Source organism: Ammospiza nelsoni, chromosome 2, assembly GCF_027579445.1.
Source record: "Ammospiza nelsoni isolate bAmmNel1 chromosome 2, bAmmNel1.pri, whole genome shotgun sequence".
Lineage (NCBI taxonomy): Eukaryota > Metazoa > Chordata > Aves > Passeriformes > Passerellidae > Ammospiza > Ammospiza nelsoni.
Window position 1 is genome coordinate 11,012,302 of NC_080634.1, and position 23,018 is coordinate 11,035,319.

Consider the following 23,018-nt stretch of genomic DNA (forward strand, 5'->3'; position numbering starts at 1 on the left):
TACACGCAGATTTAAATGCCCAGGAGGAGTCTGCCACCTGTCCTAAACTTAATTAGTCAGGAATGTCTGCATGACAAGAGCAGATACTTCAGATGTTTTGGAGTGACCACAAGCAAACATCCAAATAATCAGCAATAAAATTTCAGTGATGCCAAGAAGGAGCCACTAAGCACAGCCCTCTGTGAAACAGCCTGAATTTTATTAATGGAGTGCTTCCTACTTCCCACACAACTGACATCAGCTGAGCATCTGTAAAACCAGAGAATCAACTACGTGAAGTCTACAGCTGGGTTAAGGAAACAAAGAGCCCTAGATTTCACATTAAAATAGGGGTGCATATTTACACATTACTAAAGGGGGGTGGTGTGTGTGTCTGTGTGTGAGATATGAAGACTCAAATCCTCTCAGACTTTTCCTCAGCTTTGTTCTTGTGCTGTTTATCATAGCAGCACATCTAAGATTTGCAGGTTTTTGTACCTCCCCTAACCCCCTCACATACCCCCCCTTCCCACATGCAGGACCATCACAGCAGATTAATAACTAGAAAAAAACAACACATTTTCATTTAAAGCGGCAAACACACCCATGTTCAAGTATACTTCACATTAATCATCTTGCAAAAAGCTAAACCCAAACCCCCTTAAAACATTAATTAGAATTTTATCTGTGTAGGTACGTAGCAACTACTGACACTGATGTGAGGAACTGAACAGAAGACAGAGAATTCAGTTAATCATCTCCTTACGTTGCCATTGGCACATAAATTTGTCTCATTAGCAGGGGCTACTTAGTTCGCTGTAGTAAACAAAGCTGCCGATACGACAGCCCCGCACACTTTTCATTCATTCACATATTTTCTTTTCCTCAGACTTCTAGCATGTGCCACAGAAGAGGCGAATGTTAAACATTCCTGGAGTGTCACAATATGTAATACAATAAAACAGATTACAACCATACCTTTCTTTCACAGCAGTGGTGCCAAGCACAGGTACACTGTAGCAATCAATTTGTTCTGCAGACAGTAAGGCTTTCATAGAATACTAATGCAAAAATCTCTTTTCTTTCTCCTTCGACTTGACTCCCCAATGCCTGGGTCCCGACCAACACAAGGAGGAGGGCAGAATGTCTTCTGCTGAGATAACCACAACTACTAATCAAGTAAGTATACGTGTACAAGGGCACAGGATTAAACCTCCACCGGGCTTGACTCGGGCACGGAGAGCAGCTCAACACATGCACAGCAAGGTCAGAATTAAACACGCACACACACGCACGCACGCACGCGCATCTACTTGAGTGAACTAATTTATCACACTTTGCCACTGACGGCTTTTTACCTCGGGGGAGTAAAATTACATCCTGGTGAACTGACGAGGCTCAGACACAACAGTTTCCCACAACAAATCAGATCTCTCGGGGAAGGGAACGGGGCTCAGAGGTGAACGCTCCTCTCCTCTCCCAGCTTCTCACAAACTCCACGCCGAGTGTTTGTGCATGTGTCCCTCTGTGTGTGTGTGAGTGCACACACAGGTGTGACACACACCACCAGGCACTGGCTAAACCACAACCACAGCGGCAAAGTTCAAAAAACAGGCACCAACTCCCTTCGAGAGAGTTCTCTTTCTGATTATATTTATCTTTACCTCTTAACATAATCAATCTATCAAGTCTAATTACTCCAGAAGAAAGCATTTTATTATTGTCTAACATAGCGAATGTCAAACAAGCTGTTCATTTACCTTGAAGTTTATTAGCATAGAAATGCAACATGAAGATGCTCTCAAAACACTGTCACTTGTATTCACAACATTTTCGAAAAACCACTTAGCAGGTTTTTATTGCCTGGCATAGTTGGATACTGTTCTAGTTCTTAAAATAGGAAGGGCATTATCTTAACTGTATAGCCCTTGAGCTGATATAAATAAGACTTTTCCTTTAAACATCCAATTTATATTTAACTTTTCTCTTTGGTTCTCTTTAAATAAAGACTTTTCCTACTTTCCAGTCAGCTGTACACATGTGCATGCATGTGTTTCCACAGAGGTTCATACATGTGCCTTTCAAGGAGTAAAAAGTGAAACACTGAAATTTCAAAGCAGGGGATTTTTTTTCTCCCTTAAGTTCTGCTCTGTCATGCATCCTTGCTGGCATTTTCCTCCCAGTATTGCCAGATGTACATTTTACCAAAAACATCAAGATGAACCTTACAAATTATCGTCGGCAGGGTTTTAACAACACTGCTTTTGCACACGATCTGAATTAAGAAGACACTGCACAAATGCTCCCCAAAAATAATGCCTGGCACTTCACCTAGGACAAATTAGCAAAATATTTTTGAAATATCAGTGGCTTTGCAGAGACACCGGCAAAAAAAAAAAAAAAAAAAAAAAAAAAAAAAAAAAAAAAAGCGGCGTTAATCAATACTGATGAGTTTGTCCTTGACACGGTGACCGTGTCATCGGGCTATTGTCATGTGATATCATGTCATTTCCCCACCTGGCTCATGACCTTGTCCTTTAAATGACCCAAAGCTTCCCTCAAGTAGCAGGAGGCCCCTCCCCGCTGCCTCAGCAAGGTCGAACGGGTCAGCGTGTCCTCATCTATAATCCAGCACCATTTGTCAGCAGGGAGGCTGGAGGAGGCAGGCTCGCTACAAGGGGAGAATGCCCAATTAGGCAGCTGTCACACAAAGCATAGGCTGCAAAATTATCCCCTGTCAAAAGAAGGAGCAGCTGCGGGTGCCAATTACAGCAACCTTTCAACCCTTTAGGTACTGGAAACTACACAGAAGTAAATGAAGTACAATTAGTGATAACAAATCGATGAATTAGGACAGTAAATTAGAAATTACTAGCAGGTGAGCTTAGGTCTCCCATAATATTAAGGGCACAGCACACCCCAGGCAAGGGCAGGAATATACAGATTTCACAGAGCACATCAGTTTTGTCTTATCCGTGTGTGGAGCCTGTTTGCCTCTGTTCTTTTCTTCTCACGAGCCTCGCCTGAGCCAGATGGTGCAGGGAAAGGAAAAAAGAAGTTGTAGCACCCTATCTTCCCTCTTTATCCTAGCAAATGCAGTTTCCTCCTTTCTCAGGAGGTCCTCAGAGCCAGCACCATCTCTTTCTAGTAAGCTCACTCTGTCTGACATTTATTGCACTGCAAGTTCCAGCTGAACAAGGTTTACCCCGGAAAAAAAAAAACAAAAAGAAAAAACACAACAAAACAGGAATGAAAACAACCAGAAAAAAACAAATCCCCCAGTAAATTTTATGTCAGTTACTCTTGAAACACTTAAATCTGAATTAACTGCTAGACTTTTGATGACAGGAGAAGACTAATTTCTGCACATTTCAGTTCTCAGACAAATCATGCAGTGACATCTCTGAGCATATACAGAGGCCAAACTCTGAAAGCAAAGTTTCTACTCTATGATTTTATTTCTTTTTTGCCTCTTTACCCTTAGTGAACAACTCACAAGTGTTTTTTTTCCCTCACTGTTTTATTAAGCATACAAGCTGGAAAGGTACTGTGTGCTGGCACCAAAAGGCAGGTCCTACAGTAAATCCAGCTTCTCCTCTGGCGCATCAGGTCAATCCTTTTAACAGGAGAGTGCTACCCGTGGATACTTGGGGCTCTGCATGCCCAAGGCAACTACAGAAGGGTGGTCACCTTCCCAGCCCCTGGCATTTACAGAATAAGAAGCTTAGAAAACATAATAAGGGAAAGAAATATAGGAGGATAGGATTAAAAGTATGAATCATTAACATACAGCCACACAAAACCATGGTTGAGACAGTGGTACCAACGCCTTTGTATTTAGGCGCTTTGACTCAAAGTGACAAGCAAATTCAAAGAACAAAATTCAGATGCATCTCCTCTTCCCAGCCAGCTCACAGTCTGTTCAAACTAAGTGAAATTGCTATTTCTTGTCAATTCTGTCTTTTCATTTCTCATTCCCTAATCCCAAAATCCACCTTTAATATGTTCTTATGCCTTGCAACCATGCTGAGCACTGAGGACAGGAGTCCAGATTCCTCCCAGAGGCAGCTCTGAATACCTATATACTTGCACTATATTTCATACATGTACTCACACATGCATACATATATTAATGCTAATACATTCATCAAAATATGAGACAGAGCAGAAATTAAGCCACTGATCTCCAACAACCAATTTCCTATAGCTATCTCTTGATCTCTAGCCAGTGAGTATTCCACTGTTTATTAAGAAAAAAAAATCTTGCTGTCATAACTCTGATAAGAGACAGGATAATAAAACACTAACTATAAATAATGTAAAAAATGCTCATTTAACAGCAGTTGCAATAATGCTCATCAAGTTTGACATTTCCTTTTGAGTAGCATATGGAAACCATAGAGTACTGAAAGAGTTAATGTGTTTAGAATTCAGTTTCCATCATACTTGGGTGACTATCTCTTTAAATAATTTAAATCCTCTCCATCAACTACAAAGCTGTTTTGAAGCCATTTAGCTTTGTTCTTTACATGTGTTCTAATTAAGAAATGACCTTGTCATCACACACACCAGAAATCCTGGATTATTTCCTGCAGCAAAAAATCTACGAAGCAAAAAAAAAAGACAAAAAGAGAAAAAAAAAATATACTTCTTCCTTTAGTGAGGAACTGAGGAAGTTGTTGGTTGGCTGAATGCTGAAGCAGTTTCACCGCATAATTTCTGTGTGTGTGTGTTGTTGAATGTCACAGGGCGGGTTAGTGTGACCTTGAGCTGCATCAGCAGCACAGCAAGGGTCGAGATGCCTGCAGGCGCCCTTGTACTGGATTTGCAAGACAAAAACCTTCAAACTGGCTGAAGGACATCTTAAATCTCTTCAAAGGTTTTCCCGAACTAATCTGGGCTGCTCTTAGCCGGATCTGTGCCAGTGTGAGAGGCAAAATTAAAAACAAGGTCTTTGACAGGATGTTGTCTCCTCTTAACCCTTCCCGCGCAGGCGGCAGAGGGAGGGACGCTCTGCAAGGCACCGAGGGAGGCTCAACCCGCAGCAATTCTTTCATAACCAAATTATATAAGGCACCATTTACTGGGAGCGGGGCTCCTGCTCCCCCCCAGCCCCCAGAGGGCTCCCCCTCACCGCCAGCCCTCCCCCGCCGCTGGCAATGCCATTTCCCGGCTCTGCGGGGACAGACAGACACAGCCCGACGGATAAGGGAGCTCGGTGCCTCCGCTCCCTCCACAAACATCCCGGGAAAATGATGGGTGGTAGCACCCATCATGGCATGTTGTGCATGCTAAAGCCAGGTAAGGAGGAGGAGGAGGGTCAGGAACATGCTGTGGCAGGCATCAGACAGGTTTTATGAGCAGGAATTAAAAAGTGACCACTTCTCGTGCTAACCTGTGATTTCCTTCCCAGTCATCGCGAGCCAAGCAGGAAGCGGAGCAGAGGGCATTACCATGCCATGGGCCTACCAAGGGCTGGAGAGCATGACTGTACACACAGGGGGAACAAAAACAAATAAAGCAACTGCCCAGCCTGCCTGGGACTGCTCATCATCCCACAGGGTGACACAGAGGCAGAGATAACCTCTAAGAACACATGGTTACTCCATGAAACCACAAGTTTACCCAGTGGATTTAGCAGCTTTATTCAAACACAGCTATGGGCACAGTGAAGGGATGGGGGCTTCCTTCAGAAGTGTATTTGCACACAGAATCGCCAACTCCACCTCCAGTAAAATTCTGCCAAGTAGGAGAATGCTTAGTTAGAAAGCAACATGGATCCCCAAATTGAATGAAGAGAGAAAGGCATCACCACGTTCCCCCATCTGTTTGAGTGGTGTATGTTAATGGTCAGATTACACTGTCAGTTTCTACAAGGGAAAACAAAATAAATACAAATGAGTTAAAATAACCTCAGTGTGAGCTAGCATCACACTTCAGAACTATCTTTTACTGTTTCTAGGATATCCACCAGGCAAGTCCTTGAGGAGAAAAGGAAGGAGTCACTCGCACCAGCAGAGGGTGTTGTGATTCTTCTCTGCTTGAGCACAGAAGGCTCCGTTTAGTCTGGTTTTGTACAGTCATTTTCCAGGCACTACAGTCTGTTACACGGTAACAAAACGCATCTAAGTTTACTGAAGAAGGACACAGCTTTGCCAGTTATGTCACAACTGCTATAACACCACCCTTCACCCACCACTGAAATAGATTCACTGCCTCACTCCCAAGAACCACAGCTCTCCTCACAAAACACCCTCCCTCCTTAGAAGGCTTTAACCATTTTAAGCATTAGGTTTCAGTAGCATCAGTGACGGTGCCTTCTGCATCAGCAGAGGAAGAACTTGCACCATACAGATGCTTTTCCACAGGCCTGTTACACCTGGACAGAACGCCATGGTGTTCCCACAGCACCTGGTTGTCAGAAAAAACCCCATGACTACTCAGAGACCCTCTCATCTCTGTTCCGCAGCCCCAGGGAAGCAGGAGCCTGGGGGCGGCACACACCACATGTGCCTTCTCCAACCCATCACAGACCGTGGAAATGGAGACTGACCAGACCCACACATGATCTTCCTGCACTAAGGTGTTCTTTTTGCAGTCTTTCCATGATGGGATGCCATACAAGCAGCCAACTGTGGTGTTTTGTTTTGGTTTTTTTTAAAGAAAATAAAGTTTAGCCACTTAGTCTACAAGACAATTACTGCAGTACTGCATTCTGTGCTGTGCTTCCTAGAACACTTCCCAGTTCACCCCAATTACCAGGAAGAGAGATTGAAGTAGCTCCCATATTACATGTTAGCCTAGCTGAAAACACCAAAAAGAATTTTCATGGTATGGCCATGCAAAATCCCTGATTTCTTAAGCTTCTCCAAGGTGTAACAGGACAAAAATATATTATGTTTTTTCCAAGCACCAAGTGTTGTGAAAATCCCCAAAACAAAAACAAAGAGCTCCTATTGCAGTGTTCCAGCTGAGCAGGGTGACTCAAAGATGCAACAAAAGCTTTCAAGCCACACAGTCGCTGCTGCCAAGTATGGGACACGTTGTGTGGCCCTGCCAAAACTAGAAGCCAAAAGCCAAAAATACAAATTAGCAGCTTTCTTCCAGGGCCACAACAGTTCAGTACAAACTTCCAAATCAGGCTGTGCCTAGGAGATTCAGACAAGAGCAGTGAGTGCAGTTACACAGCACACCCACCCACCCAAACCACAGCCATCGTGACAGTGTCACATCTGTGGAGCTGGACAGTCACTCATTTCTACCATTTCCATCAAAGTGGGCTTTGTGGCTATTTCAAACAATTTCTCATGCATGGCAAGCTGCAGAGGATAAAACTGCTCCCTGCCTGCTCCTACCACAGGGATACTCACAGGAGAACACACAAGCTCTGTCTATACAGGACAGGACGAGCATTTTACAGACCACCCAAATACAGCTTGCCCACTCAATCTTAATTCTGCCATTTTCTAGCTGTTGATTCTGAGTACACAACATTCATATTCTTTAAACCTCAGACTTATTTTGTACATAGTGTACCTCAGTGCAGCAGAAAAAAAGAAGGGATAAAGGTGGCAGAAGTTAATATAATATATTCTCTTTCCATTTGAACACCACTATTAAATAAAAAATTTCTGCTAAGGATGCTACTGACAAAACCATTCTCTTGGAACCATACATCCCACAAGGATTTGCAGAAACGGTTGAAAAATCATTTTGTGACTGACCACATCTCCCAGCATTTCTGGCCTAACTTCCAACCAGCACCCAAAGAAGCCCTTGGTCTACCAGAAAAATGAAAATTAATACTACTGTAAAACATTAGGTATATCTACTTTGTAAGAAGCTTTATCAGTAGTGTATAATTTTTAAGTAAGATATAGCTGGCCTTCTTATACTAGCATAAGTCAGTTATTGCATACTATATTAGTATATATATATATATATATATATACACTATACTAGTATGCAATAACTGACGTATGCTAGTATAAAATAAATTAATATTGTAATTAGTACCTGACAGTAACAGGTAAGGCCAAGAAGTACTGAATAATGTATATTAAAGTGATCAAATATTGTCATCCTTTCTGTATTCTCCATATGGAGAGCATCTACAGGAGGGCCACAAGGATGGTAAAGGGCCTTGAGGGGATGCCATATGGGAATTGGTTGAGGACGCTTGGTCTGTTCAGCCTGGAGAAGAAGAGACTGAGGGGAGACATCATTTAGGTCCTCAACATCCTCACAAAGGGAAGTGGAGAGGCAGGCACTGATCTTGTCCCTCTGGTGATCAGTGACAGGACCTGAGGGAATGGCCTGAAATTGTGACTGTGTCAGGGGCAGTTTAGGTTGGATATCAGGAAAAGGTTTTTCACCCAGAGGGTGGCTGGGCACTGGAACAGGCTCCCCAGGGAAATGGTCACAGCATCAAACCTGACAAAGCTCAAGAAGATTTTGGACAACACTCTCAGGAAATAGAGAGCTGCATCCAGCTCTGGGCTCCCAGCACAGCAAGGACAGGGACCTGCTGCAGCCAGCCCAGAGGAGGCACCGAGGGCACCAGAGGGATGGAGCAGCTCTGCTGGGAGGAAAGGCTGGGAGAACTGGGATTGTTCTGCCTGGAACAGAGAAGGCTTTGGGGTAATCTAATTGCAGCCTTTACAATACCTGAAGGGAGCCCACAGGAAAGATGGAGAGAGACTGTTTACAAGGGTCTGGAGTGACAGGACAAGGGGGAATGGCTTCAAACTGACAGAAAATATGTTTACACAAAATATTAGGAATAATTTCTTTACTGTTGAGGATGGTGAGGCACTGGAACAGATTTCCCTGAGAAGTTCTGGATACCACATCCCTAGATTATTCAAAGCCAGCTTGGATGGGGCTCTGGGCAACCTGGTCTAGTGGAAGGTGTCCCTGGTTCATGGCAAGGGCCTGGAATGAGATGATCTTTGGGGTCCCTTCCAGCCCAGGCCATTCCATGATCCTATGGTACAAATGAAATAAGCTTTTTCTGCTGAGATCTCAACAAACAGCCAGGCATCTTCCACAACTTGCTAGTAAAGCCCAGTGTTTAATTTAGGTCTCCCACTGGGTCTCAAATTCTCACTGCAGCAACCTTCTCCAGATGTTCTGTCAAAACCAGTAACTCCCAAACCTGGCACACCCTTTCAAAAAGTGGATCTCAATAAACTAAGGCTGATGACCCACCCAGATAGCACCATTCACTTTTAGGGGGTTCATTTCCTGCTTCAATCATCTCAGATACTCACTTAGGGACATTATCAACACTTCATACTATATACACTCACAAATACATTTTATTCTAATTTTTAACTTGTGTCCTGATTGTGAATTACATGAGCATTTGCAGAAGAATAAGGACTGTATCAATGTTTAAGACTGTATTTTGCTGAATCAGGACCCTGAACTTTAATGCAGGTTTTTCTCATTGCTGTGCCAGTTTATTTTATTCAGTACAAAGCCACCAACAACCTTTGAGTTCTTCTGCTCAAGGTCATTTTTAACATTCACAAGCACAGCTTTTTGGCTGTCTGCAGAGCACAGAATTTTTTTAAAAGTGGATTTCAGAGCAAAGTGATGCCTGGAAACATCTTTAAATAGTGGAAAAAACACCCTTTAAAGTTGCCTTAATCAGCTGCCTGTTAAAGTTGCCTTAATCAGTTGCCTGTTAATAATTCTACTTGGCTACCTTTAATACCATAGGCTCTAATTTTGTCTCCATCTCTGCACCCACCCATATCTGGAAGGTATAAACATGATATAAAATCAGTTTCAACTCCTGCAATCTCAACGTCTAAGCTACACCTCCCACTCTTAGCCTTTGAAGGCATCCAGTACACAGTCAGGTCCTTGAGCTCCTTCTCCTGTTCTGCCAGACACAACATTTTCTAAATTTGCACTTAAAAGGGGGGCAAGGGTGGGGAGCTACCTACATTCAACAATAATTTGCAATATTTTTTTAAAAAATCCAGAAGTTTGTTTATATTATGTTTTATAAAGTTAAACATAATTTCTTATTCCTCAGTCATCTTCTTTCATCACCCCAACTAACCTTCTTAAGCTTCTGTATCACTTCCTCCTGCTTATAATTAAGGATGTGGGATTGAAGGGGGTAATGTAAGGAAGCACTTATTTTATTTACACTTCTGATTGTGCTGTATTAAATGTTATTAGTATTTTATCAGCACCTGACTGATAAAGAAACATCACAAGCCTATGAAATTAAGACAACAGTATGTTTTGGGGTTTTTATGTTTTTAACATATATATCAGTCTCTGCATCATCACTGAAACACTACATTGCCAAAGTTCACCTTCAAACACTCTTGTTTAAATACTCCTTGTTTTGTCTGTGCAAATCTCAGTACAAAGCAAAAAGCAGCATACTGATTACAGAAAATACAGCTAGCCATAAAATTTGAAAAGATGCAAGTGTCTGGCAGGCAGGCATGTTTTGTATACACTGTCCTTCCACGTGTGTGCATCTAGGTTAGGCATGCACGCTTCATGCTGGTACTCCAGGCCGCCGAGAAGAGAAGCTGACAACCAGAGAAGCCCAACAGAAGAGTGAATTACACTTGTGGGGTTCCAGCAATGACCAAGCTGTAATACTGTTTCCATGTGTCCAGCAAAATAGCTGCAGCCACCAACCAGCAGTCAGCAGCGATTCCTGGGTAAGTGCATTTATGTGCTCAGCTGCCAACAGCACTTCCCTCTCCAAAAGAGGCTCCATTAATTCCTAGGTCGGGCAGTGGCTCACACTGCCCAGCTCTCCAGGGTGTCAGAAACCCACCCACCACAACTGTTCTCTTGATATTTTGTTATTTCACTTCACACCAGTCTCAATTTAGAATTACAGGTGTTTTGTATTATACTCAAGCCAGAGATTCCCACTCTACTGCACACATCTAAATTTGCAACCTATTAGGTTCTCTTTCTTAAGCCTTAGAAATCCAAATGGTTGTGAATCTTTCATCCCTTTGTAAGATTCAGATCTCTTGACTACTTCTTAACATAGAACACAAAAGTGCTATCAAATCTCACATTAAACTTAATAGAAACTTAAGCAGAGGAAAGTGAGATTTATCCTGTTCCTAGTCAAGCCATAAGCTTAAGTAAGGACCACTTCTTCATTTACTTAAGAACCAATAGTTTTAAAATACATTACAATAGAAAGCACAAGAAAGGGAGGAGAGCAGTTCAGGATAATTGCCTAGAAACTTTCTCAAAGGGATCCTTTTAGAAACAAAGCCCCTGATCTGTCTTGTAGCAAACACAACCCCTCGGCCCAAACACAATGCCTCTATAAAACAAATACACTACAGCTCCATACTCTCAGCAATTTTTCCAACTACAGCAGGTCTTGCTAAACTACTGGGTTAGGAAAACAGAGAGCACACTAAAATTGTTCTGCTTTTTCAGAAGGCACATTAGGTTTCTATTTAGTGCATACCACAAAAATTAAGTCCAGTTTCTCAAGGTGTGCAACGGTTCATTCAAGTTTGTCTAATTCTTAGTATTTTGCCAATAGTACAGTTGTTACCACCCCCCCCCCCCCCCCAGGCTGGCTGATTTAAAGAATCAGAAATATGAAGCTTTCACAACTTTTTTAAATGCACCCAAAGATTTCAAAACATTTAAAAAACCCCTGTCACTTTTCAATTATTTTCATTTACGGATGACTAACAGTATGTCTGTGCCAAACACAGACATAAAAAGCATTCTTCAAGAGACATGAATCTACATAAAAACACAGATTTGCCAAATTAAAATACTGGGAGAACAACTATTTACCTCAAACAAAAACAAAAAGCAACTTTAAATTAATTTGTCAACTTTCCAAACTTTCATGAACATCACAAAAATGGCTTTGTATTAGCAAATTAAGCAAAATGGCTTAATATTAGCTATGTACATAATGTAAATAATTATTAAAAACACCATTATTCCACTGTTTCATCTTTCCTGATGTACAAGTGAACAACTGTTGAGAAACCACAGATAAGCAAAATGCAGCATTGGGAGAAGGCAAACTGAGTGCTAATTTGAAAAAGATGAAGATGGAATGTTACTACTCTAAATACAACTCACATAATTTATAACATAGTTGTATAGATAAATATCAAATATCCTCCTAGAGGCTGTCTTAACTTTGTGTGGTTAATGGATCAGCCATAGTAAGGAGAGAATTGACAAAACTCTCAGCCTTTCCTCCTTGCTATGTTTATGTGTTGGTACTAACAAACATCAAACAAAGCATCAACAAAAAATTACTGCCCACAGAAAAATAAAAGGACCCAGTTCATTTGCTCACAAACACAAAACAAACATTAGAGTAGTCTCCAAAAGCATAAGATGACCAACAAAAACAACGGTACATACAGTTCACCTACACACATGGCTCTATACATCACCCAAAGGATCTCCCATGCTCATGAGCCACCCTTCTCCCCTCATCTGTCACACTGACAATCGGCATCCAAAGAACAGAAAAGAAATGTATATGGGAAGAACCTCATGGAAAATGTCCTTCCCTTAATTCTCTTATGTATGAAGTTCACAGCAGGAACATTTTGGCTGTGGAATATTCATGCTCACTATCACCTGACATCAAGGTTCATTTCTCTGTGAAAGAGCCTCCAAAGGATAATAAAGTAAAAGCCTGAACACTTGCAAGAAGCATGTAATAATGCAGAGAAGCAGTAAAGATTACTCCTGCCCTAAGCAAAGGGAATAAATAGATAATTGTGGAAAAGAAACTACTAAGATCTTTCAAAAGCCTGCTACTTAAGAACACAGGAAGAGCCTGGTTTTTCAGCATAACATCCATCAAGATCTAATGCATGTCTTTGAAGGCAAGCTGGAGTCATATAAATTCATATAAACCTTTTTTTTTGATCCAAACCGGAATGCCCAAGCTGCAGCCTGCTGGCCAGATCCAATCCACTGCAACAACTCATCTGGCCAGCTGCCCACTCCTTACTGTCCTCCCCAAAGGCTAATTAGATATAGGAAGGAAGCAGGCAAGGGCTTGGGGAATTACCCTCACATCTGATTTCCCACTGCTATGTTTCATAAGGGCCTGCAGCCCCTGCTCTATCAAACAACAGGGTGGAAATGACCACATGTGGTGATGGTGCTCGTGTAACTCCACATGCCTGCTAATAAATACGAATTTTGTTCCATGTCTGGTAGCGCTGCCAGCCCTGTGTCAGCACAAATGTGTGTTGCCCACATGTTTCTGTTACAGCACACACCCTACCCCTGTTATCACAGCATCACCTGCAGTCCTGACCCTCTGCCACCATATGCAGCTCCCCGGGAAAGCTGGACACCAGCACTCCAAACCAACAGGTTTTACACCAATCCAGGCAAGAAATGTCTTGAACTGGGGTGAGTTTCTTCCCAAACAGGCCCAGCTCACGGAGGAAGGCTCTCCATGCTCCCCGAGTAACATTTAGCTCTAAGTTGAGAGTGACTGCTAGCTGCCACAACTCCATCAGGGCATGCATACTAATGCTCTTGGCCTGCTGCCATATCATCCATATATGCTTTATTACAGCTCATCTCCTGAACGTGCAAGACATTTATCTTTGATTCTTTCAAAATGAGAAAGAAAAAAAAATCCTGATACTGTAGAACTGGTTTTAGTGCTGTTCAGACCATTTAAACTGGGTCACTGCAAGCTCTTCAAGCAGATGTTTCTTTGTCACCACATACAAGCACCAAGTCATTTCTGCCATATGAAAAAACTCTTCTGGATTATAAGGGCTAGAATTCTTAAACAATGATCAGGTAAGCCTCTAGTCACAGTTTTTCCATTTGTCAGCAGAAAGTTTAAACACTAAAAATACAGAAAGAGCAGGTCAATCACATGAATCAACCTACTAGCCTCAACACTAGTCAGTCATGGGCAGCAGGAATGACAGATGGGTGATGAGACAAACATAAAACTTGCAAATTTGAGTCCACAAATTCAAAGGCAGATCAATGACCATGACTGACAGAAGAAAATGTAGATCTCAGAGACACCAACCAACCATCCTCAGAAATATGAATCTCTTCCCATCCCTTAGGTACACAGTGAGATCAAGGAATGCAACTGAGAAACACCATCATTTCAACAGCAATGCAAGCCCATTGGTATGCGCTCATTGGAACAAAGTTACTGGACTAGAATGCATTATTTTAAAGTAGTGAAACCCTTGGCCAATATGGTTTATTTTGAAGATAAATTGTATGAAATGTCCTGCACAAACAAGACTTGTCCTAGAAACCTGAGAATTAGTGGTATGGAAGAAGAAGAAAATAAGTAAAACCACCAGAGTTGAAAGGCACACTTCAATTAACCTGACCAATTATTCATAAAAATTTACCAACCCACATAAAAACAGGATTTGCTAGTTTTTCATCATGATAAAGAACATTCTCCGTTCCTGCTCACTCCATGCCTAGTTTGTTGCCAAAAAATGTATAGCACAAAACATCCTCACAATCGCTTTTAAAAAAATTTAGAGGTTGAACAACCAATTATTAAAACTCAGTAATGTCCCTGTAAAAGATTTTACCCTTTGAGTCAGATGTAACACATCTTAACTCTACTTTAGTGGATGTAAACAAAAACACTGAGTAGACAGTCTTCTACCCTGAAAACAGGATTCATGTAAGAAAGCAAGTGTTCTTGGCAGCTGTTCCCTTGAGAGGGAAGCAATGCCAGATGGTGAAGCTGCTTCCCACGGAGGCTGGCAGGTAAGTGGTGAGCCCTGGGATCTGCTGGTCCCCTTCCCAGAGCAGCCACTAGTGCAGCTGAGCACCTGGGCTACTCCTTTCTCTCACAACAGCCAAAGAGAACAGCAGAAACCAAACTGCAGAGTTATGCAGTTTTCCATCAAGTTTTGTCTCACATAACAAAACTTTTGCAATAGGCATACATAGTTGCAAAACCCCCAAAGGAACTCTGTCATGCCAAACTTCAACAAAACACAAAAAAGGTGATAGTGACCACAACTGTTTGTAATGAAGAGGGTAAAAAACCAGACTGATTCCTCATCAAAAAAGAAGACATTCTGAAATAACAAATTGTCAAAGCACTGACTGAAAACACATTAAATAGATCAGTTCTGCAGAAGTACCAAATGCTAAAGGTGGCAGAATGAATTACTGCAGGTGGTGGCTGAAACAGAACACTTATACGAGTTCAAGGAAAACCAAAATTAGTTTCTAAGTTAATGATGGAGCAGCAGCTTCAAATACAGTCACTTTGCTTTTTGTTCACATAAGGTAAATCTTATTATTACATGCCATCATTTTAGTACACCTTCTAGGTCTTTAATATTGTACACCATTTGCCTTTTTAAATAAAGTAGGTTGTACATCCATTTCATTAAGATGTAACAGTGATTAATCTCAAGTAGGAAACACTGACACCATACCAAATGCGCAGCACTCATACATGGATCAGACTGGCATTCCCAAAAATCATGTTTTACATGGATCCAGGCCATCCCAGAGCTCAGATCTGAGTGAAAGGCATTCTGGAAAGGATGAGCCCTGGTAGTACAGCTCCCCCAAGCTGAATCCCACATACCAGCCATGGCTGACGTCCTTCCCACCTCATTTTCCCTCCCTGTGTTACACAAGAGGAATCATTACACAGTCCAAGGCTGTGCAACTATTTCAGCACTAATCTGTGCCTGCAAGACAACATGAGCGCAGACATCCAGGGCTATGCTGAGCCTGGGCACTGTCAGAAGTTTGTCCTAAACTCTCAAAACATTTGATGTTGCTTCTATCATTTTCAAGACCTGACTGAAGAGTAAATCTCTTTGAATATGCCATGAAAGAGACACGGAAGATATACTACAGCAAAGTAAACACTGCTTAGGGATAAGGCATAAATAAAGACAAAAAAAAAATTAAAAGGAAACAAGAAACACATCAAAAAGTACCCAACCCAGATTTAAAAGGAAAAAAGGCAAGGATCCAGAAAAAAAAAAAAAACAAAAAAACCAACCCAGACAAAAAACATTAAGAGAGCACATCATCCCAAACAAACAAAATAAGCAATAACACAATGAAAAACAAAGAGATTAAGAACAAAAGAAAGTGTATCAGATTTAAGCCAGATACTTTTGGTCAACCACGTTACATTATTTCCTACATTTCCATCAGCATGCATGCACTCACCCAAACATCTGTATCTTAATCCACACCAGCTTGGTTGTGCTATTCAGCTCCAGATGACATCCTTGTCCTTCCCAGAACTGAGAGACTTTGCTAGGGTTTGGTTATACAGCCTGCCTCATCACCCAGGGCACTTTTTAGATCTACAGAGACACCTTCTCTCAGACCTCTCCAACCTCCCCAGCAGCATCTTCTTCAAGCCCTTCAGAGTCAGTGCCTGGGTCACTCACAGCCCCAGCACAAGAGCAATTCCTCCATGGCTGAAGGTCAGAACACACATGAGGACAGGGGGAAGACTTGTGGGGAGCTGGGGAGCATAAAACTGGGGAAAAAATACTGGAAGAACAAAAGGAGGGGGAAAAAAGAAAGTGGTATTTCCAAATATGAAGTGCCAATTGGGGGGGAAAAAGTGAGAACCATCTCTTTAAAAATATAACTTTAGGCTTTAAAATACATTAAAGGTGAAGAATCAGCCCCAGCAGTCAATTAGCTATAGCTTTGCTGGGTATGAATTCAGCTGCTACTATTGCCTGAGCTTTCTCCACCCCCCGCCCTCCCCCAAATCACTGTTTCATTGTGGAAGAATTTAATTATTATTTTCATTACCAGATGCATACATTATAAAATGAGCCTGCACAGAGACAATGAGCACTTTATGAAAATAGGTGTAATAATGAGAATGATATGTTTACATTTTTCTGCAATAAAAATGAAGACTTCTCAACTAGGCTACTTTTTAAAATATACTTGAATAAAATATTTCATAATAGTCATAACACTAAATGTGACACTCCTCCTTTTCTTAGAAAAGGATGAGTCCCGTGTCTTAAATTTTAATTCAACTTAAAATCAAATTAAAATAGGGGTTTTATTAACTTCTCTATCAAAACCTTCCACAAAAATTTAACTTGAACACATTTTACAGTGATGGAATAGCAAAGCTTTTCTATTTTGTTCTTAAAAAAAAATTTAAAAAATAAAATTAAATCTCTTCCAGAGACATAAAGTATACTGCATACCCAAGGAAAGAATACTGGAGCCACCATATAAAATGCTAGTATTCCAAATAAACCATTAAAAATTCAAGAAGAAAAAAACTCAGAGTTTTCAAATTAAATACAGATACATGCATATATTTATTTGGGAGTTCTGCAGCATAAAGAAAAATCACAAAACCATGAAGCAATAAAAACACATTTGCATGGATATAATAGAAACAACACAATGGTAACATACTACTTATAGTCCAAAACTACTGACTTAGTAACAACAAAACCTGAGTTCTCCTGCTTTATGTGACTCTTTTGAACAACACAGGACAACACTGATTCCACCCAGGAGCCAGGTTCAATAAATCATGAGCTGCCCATGGCCCACCAGGCATGCCTGGGGTGATTTACAGGCAGCACCAGGGCTGTCACCAGCACAGACCCCGCTCTCAGTGGCAGTGTCCCCGTGGAGCTCACCTGTCACCCCCGCACACGCTCACCTGCAAATCACTCACTGCCACGGAGACACCTCATCAGCCACTGCTCCCAGCTCTTGGAAGTTCCCCCTGCTCCAGAGCTGGAGGAACTGCCCAGGTTCACGCCCATCTCACCAGGACTGTGCCTCCAGAGCTGGGATCCACCCTGGTGTCCATGGGCACCAACACCACAGGAGCAAGGAGTCACCACGGGCTGGCTCCTGCTGCCCCTGCAGAGGTGGCACAAGGGCCATGCCCTTGCAATGCCTCACCATGAACTGCTGGCCCTACCTGGGCAGACCTCTGGAGGCCCTGAAATGCCAGCTTCCATTGTGGAGAGGTGTTGAGTCTTTACTCAGGTAGGATGGAGAGCATCTGACACCTAACCACAAGCCATAATAACAGAGCAACCTTCTCTCCCCATCCTTAGATGTGGATGCCAAGCCAGGATTCACTCGACCAAATGAAGATGTTTACAGGGTAGGTGTCTGTATCTGAACAGGTCATGTTGGCCTCCCTGTACAGCCCATGGGAAGAACTCAGCTCTTGGACTGAACTCCTCCTACAGGACATGTCAAAAGGAGGTAAAATGAATCACATCCTACAAGTGCCAGCTCCTGGTCCGCACCTGACAGGAGTTCTCCAGGACTCCTGTTTCTCTTTGCTGGGTACATTCAGGGTTTTCCCTCCAAGAGTTAGACCTTAATAACACAGGTGAGACAAAGCCCACACTGTCTAACATCAGCTTAATCCACCCAGTTCAAAAATGAGTAACAAAGCACTGTTTGTGTAAGTTCCCAGCATTTCCCACTCAATAAAGGGGGTGCCTGATCCCAGGTAACACCAGTCCTCCACATAACTGCTTTCAGTTACATGACTCCTATTAGTGTCTTTATTTCAACATTATTTGTCAGCTTGCACTTATTCCTTCAGTACTTTTCCTCTCAGATGTCACAAGAATTGCCTGACTCTGGATAGCAATTCTTCTCATCAGCACAGACACTCTTTTTGTTGCCAGTCTTCAAAAAAGACTTACCAAAAGATCTCTTCTTTAGGTGTGACCTATATATTTTCTTCTACCTTATTTCCGTAAGTTTTCAACTTCCTAAACCTTTTTCCTTTTGTCCTACACTTAAAAATACTACCCAGTATCTGCTGAAACCTGTGAATCTTCATTTGACTTCAAAACAAGCCACCTCCTCAGGTTTATCACTCCTATTATCTACAAGCAGAAGTAAGAGTCCTCATTTTTACCAGACAGACAAGAAGTAAAGCAATGAATATTCTCAAGTTCCCTAATTCTATTTCTGTTTTATTTCCTCACCTTTCCCAGAAACAAGTAACTGTTTTTTACTTACTTCTAACATCCAATTCCTCTTCTTTCTCCTCCTAAACCATATTCCCAAAGCTCTCCAGAATCCAGACTGACAGGAAAAGGGTTAAAATGTGTTCAGGAAAGGGAGGTAGGTAATTTTTTTTCTATCCTGTGCAAAGCAGATATGGCAAGCTGAACTCCCTCATCCTGTAAGACCAGGCAGTGTCTCACCTCAGCAAAAAGAGAGGTGATATTGATGTACTGCTAGAAATTGGTTCCACACTGAACTAACAAGTCTTAGTTGCTTGAGATGAAATTTATCTCCCCTCTTCCTTCCTCGTATCCTTCCATAACCAGAGTCATCTCTGTTGGCTGTTGGGCATTTGCCAACAAACCCTCAGACATCTCCCAGCAGTTGTAGAACAGAGCTTTTCCAGGCCAAAGTTGTGACTGTATTTATATTCCAACAGCTCTTCCAAAGCTCCAGCTTTGGCATGCAGCTGCCATGTAGCACTCCAGACAAAATCCCTCCTCCTCAAAACTGCTTTTGATGCTGAACATTTTGCGTCAACAACTGATCAACGAATGGCACAGCTAAGAAAAACTCACCAAACACCTTCCCCTGGGGCAAAGTGGGCCCTATTACAGCCTGCTCAGCTGTGAAACCTGGAGATGCTGCTTTAAGCTTAGAGCACTCGGTGATGGCTTTAGTGGTTTGACAAATCTCTCCCAGCAGGAAGGAAACTTTCCATGCCTGGCTGTAGAGTCTTTCACAAAGCTGAAAGAAAATACCACTTATCTAAATTTAACTTGCCATACTTTTAAACTAGTCTGTGTGAGGAAACGTCTTTTGCTTTCATTTCATGCAAAACATTCAATTAAATTCTCTCAGGGAAAAAAACCTTCCATACTAAGGCATGTATGCTATTTTTTCTTTTACATATATTTCACTTATCTTCCCACATGGCTCCAAGTGGAAAAACCTTGGTGCAGTGATTATAAACCCACATTAACCTGCTTTCCTTCAGGGGCAAAGGAGATAGGAGAAGCACTGGGCCATTCCTCATCTCCATAGGCAAAGAAACAAGATAGGCCTGGCACGGAGCCCGCCCAGCGAGCCGACCCCAGCAGCCCAGGTTGGGAGCACATTCCACAGGCAGCAGTGCTTCTCGAAGAACTTCCTGCCAATGGCTGCTTGACATTAAAAACCAGCATGATCTAGGTCAAGTATCCCAGTTGACATTAATTGCTATGTTGGATCAAAAAAAAAAAAAAAAAAAAAAAAAAAAGGAGAAGCCGGAGCTCAAGTCACATTAGGCATAAGGTAACCGAGGCCAAAACCTTGAATTGTACCCAGAAGCCAAAAGGAAGGCAGGCAGCTGTTGAAGAACTGCCCCAGCGTGTTCTTGCTGCTCCTCCCTGGCCCGAGCAGGGGAGCACTGACCAAGGAACAGCAATTCATGGCCTCACAGAGTCACAGACAGCCCCTGGGACAGCCACCTCTGAGAGCATTCCTCTGTGTCCTCATGGGGGCCTGCTGGCTGTGCCTACCTCATAAAAGCAGCAAGTTACAAAACACTCAGATAAAAAGACAGGTGAAATGCTCCAGAGGCTGGTAAACTATTGCAGCACCTGCCTTTACTGCTTTATCTCTGTTGGCTGCTTCTTTTGTCTCTACACACTCTGAAGGTAAAGCATGTGCCATGTCCAGCTGGAAAGGAAAGATTACCTGGAAAAGCAAGTCACCTTTTGCTTGACCAGAGCACAGGACCAGGTGACTCTCAGTTACCCAGAAAATCCAATGCCAAGGAGGTCAGATCCTGGAATAACTGCTACCATGTGAAGGGTATGTCCTTCCACATATTCTTCCAATTGTTTCTGAAAATGTCTTACAGTAGATGAAGACCATTTTCAGGTACATAATGAATTCATGACAAGAAGAAACAACTACATGAACCCTTACAATTAACATAGCTGAAACAGAAAACAAATATGTCCCTCCACATATTCTTCCAATTATTTCTGAAAATGTCTTGCAGCAGATGAAGACCATTTTCAGGTACATAATGAGTTCATGACAAGAAGGAACTCCATGAGCCCTCACAATTCATACAGCTGAAAGAGAAAACAACTATGGGCTCATCTTACTTACCCACACACTTTGAACACACAGTCTTTTATACAATGGGCATAAAAGGAACAAATTAATTTTTAAAGAGCAAAAGATGAAAATATATAGCTGTGCTCCATAACTCATAGCAGGTTTCCAAACTGTAATCAATATTTTCTTTTGCATTTAAGAACTGCTGAATGTTAATGCTTTTTAGATGTCCAAGTGCCAGAAATAATAATTTTATTATAATTATTATAACTGTATGTGATTAGAGTCTGACTGTAGTTTTTGAAGTTCTCTGCAAAGGCAATATGGGTTAAGTGCCCATTTGTATTGTTATAAAACTTCTTTACAGTACTGTAATACAATACTCAGGCAGCAGACTCTGAGCTAATATTTAGCACATGACCTGATAACCTCATATAGACCCAAACACAGCTGGAAAACCTAAAGTCTATAGAAAGTTCAACAGTATTTGTATTATTTTATTCAAAAGTTTAAAAATACAGGTGTCAAAATAACTCCTCAAAGCAGGAACAATATTTGAGAAAAGGAACTTATCAGTCAATGGAACTATTCAACAGTTACAGCAGGTGCAGTACCATGGACCACTGACAGCTTATTTAGTCCAATGAAAACATAAAAAGGCTTTCTTTCCCCACATACAAGCTCTTTAGCCAGTAAAAATAACTAGCACTTTGTCCAAAATTTTACAAATAACAGTCTGGGGCCAAGTACAAAGCTATGTCAAGGATAATTTTCTAAAAACTTAGCCAGTGCCATTTAAAATAAATAATCAAAATCAAATCAACAACAACAACACAACCCAAATGCAAAACATACAACTAAAACATATTTACTTAAGAAGCTGGGGTGGTTTTTCTACTTTACGGAAAAGATGCAGGTAGGGCATAAAATGTTCAAATATCATGACAATTAAAATTAACTCTAAAAGTACTTGTAGGAAGAAATGCATAGCATTTCTCCATGTATGCCAAGAGGAAGCACCACAGTCTGCTTGTGTTACTGGGAGAAAGTCTGGTGACCCTCCCAGCCATTATGGACCGGAGAGATCTTTCCCATCCATGCCCATGTGGACACTAGGAAGAGGCTGTTCACTGAGAGGACAATCACTGGAACAGGCTCCCCAGGGAAGGAAGGGGTCACAGCACCAAGGCTGCCAGAGTTCAAGGAGCCTCTGGATGACACTCCCATCATGTGGTTTAGGTAGTCCTGTGATGAGCAGGGACTCACACTCAGCAAACTCTATGGATCCCTTCCAAATCAAGACATTCCGTGACTTTATACACATATTTTTAGTCACCAAAATGTTCATAAACTACTAAGACTTTTCAAAATGTTTTTCTGATTTGGAAATATCCAATTGTGCTTTTTCTACTCCTTCACTCACAGAAGGACATCAATACTTTGTGATAGGTCCCCTGCAGTCTTCACAGCAAAGCTCTTGAACACCAGGGGTTGCCTACAGAAATTCCTAATGCAGACAGCTAATCAGCTGCACAGATTAAAGGTGGAAATGAGTGGTCTTTGTAAATTCTTTTTTCGTTTTGTGAGTTGGTTTTGTTTGTTTGAATTAGTTTTGATTATGAGATGCATTCAGAAGTTACTGTAGCAATATCTGCCTTTTCATCCAATACTAAGCTAGAATAGTAATGTATTAACCATGGCAGAGTTCTATTTTACAAAGAAACAATGTAAAACTGATGAGTCAAGGCTTGTGTTTTAATAAAATTTCCTTCAGCAAAACTGGAGCACAGTATCTCATAAACCTGATTCAGAAACATTCTCTATTTGTGTTTTCTTTACTTTGGAGAAGTGCTAAAAATAAATAAAACTGGAAAATGAAGACAAAATCAAGAGGGCTCAGAAAGCTTCAAACACTGACACAGTCCCTGAGAAGCAATAGTCACCTTTTGGTT

The 23,018-nt window shown here is 41.6% G+C and overlaps 1 protein-coding gene across 5 annotated transcripts in view; it reads right to left on the reverse strand.

Annotated features, from left to right (window-relative positions):
* The window catches only part of NRIP1 (nuclear receptor interacting protein 1), a 73,179-nt gene that overhangs the window by 30,671 nt on the left and 19,490 nt on the right, over positions 1-23,018 (reverse strand). Inside the window, exon 1 of one of the 5 annotated variants that reach the window (XM_059491635.1) lies at positions 958-1,057. The exons of the other annotated variants lie outside the window; for them this stretch is intronic. The gene's annotated coding sequence lies outside the window, so the exon portion shown is untranslated. Of the gene's footprint in view, positions 1-957; positions 1,058-23,018 lie in introns of those variants that run through there. 5 annotated transcript variants of the gene reach the window in all.